The sequence below is a fragment of the Nicotiana attenuata genome, unplaced genomic scaffold (assembly GCF_001879085.1).
Source record: "Nicotiana attenuata strain UT unplaced genomic scaffold, NIATTr2, whole genome shotgun sequence".
Taxonomy (NCBI): domain Eukaryota; kingdom Viridiplantae; phylum Streptophyta; class Magnoliopsida; order Solanales; family Solanaceae; genus Nicotiana; species Nicotiana attenuata.
The window spans coordinates 10,653-11,379 of record NW_017681389.1 but is presented as its reverse complement, the minus strand read 5'-3'; positions in this window follow the sequence as shown (position 1 = coordinate 11,379).

The window sequence follows — 727 nt, the reverse complement described above, 5'->3', positions numbered from 1 at the left end:
CTGATAACTTGGTCAAGAAGTGACCATGGTTAATAAAAAAATCTGGCCTATTCAGCTATAACCAAACAGTTCTTCAATTAATAAATTAAACTATCCTATTTTAATCTTGAATTAACTACTAAAAATCAGAATTAAAAGCTACCAGTGGCAATTATCGATTAAACATGAATCTAAGAGAATAAGCAAAAATTAATCAACAATACTAAATCATAAGCTTGAACTGACTTAAAACGAGCAGAGAAGCAATCAAAGACTTAAACTAAAAAAAACCTAGAACACTCATTATGGATTAGCAAAAGAAACTATGCTTAAACTAATTTTAATAACAGAGAAATCAAACAACAAAGAAAAGAAAAACTTACTTATGCAAGGTTGACCAAAACTGGACACCGATTCGAACCCCGGAATGATGTAAACGCTTGTTCTTCACCAAGAACAAACGAACACATTATTTCGTGACTCGAGTCAAACTCTGGACCCAGGAAATTGGGAAGAACACTTCTAGGGTTCTGCCACTCTAAGATTTGAAATTCGAGAAGCTCCGGTGACATTCGAAGTATAGACTATGGGTTCGTAGAGAGGGAGGTGAGGCAATGTGGTGTAAATTTGGGGAAGATTGGGGTCAGCGCCGCCGGGCACGGCGGAGGCGGTGCTAGGGTTTCGATTATTTGAGGAGATTGGGTGGGATTCGAGGGAAACCAATTATGGATTTGTAACGAGGAGAAGA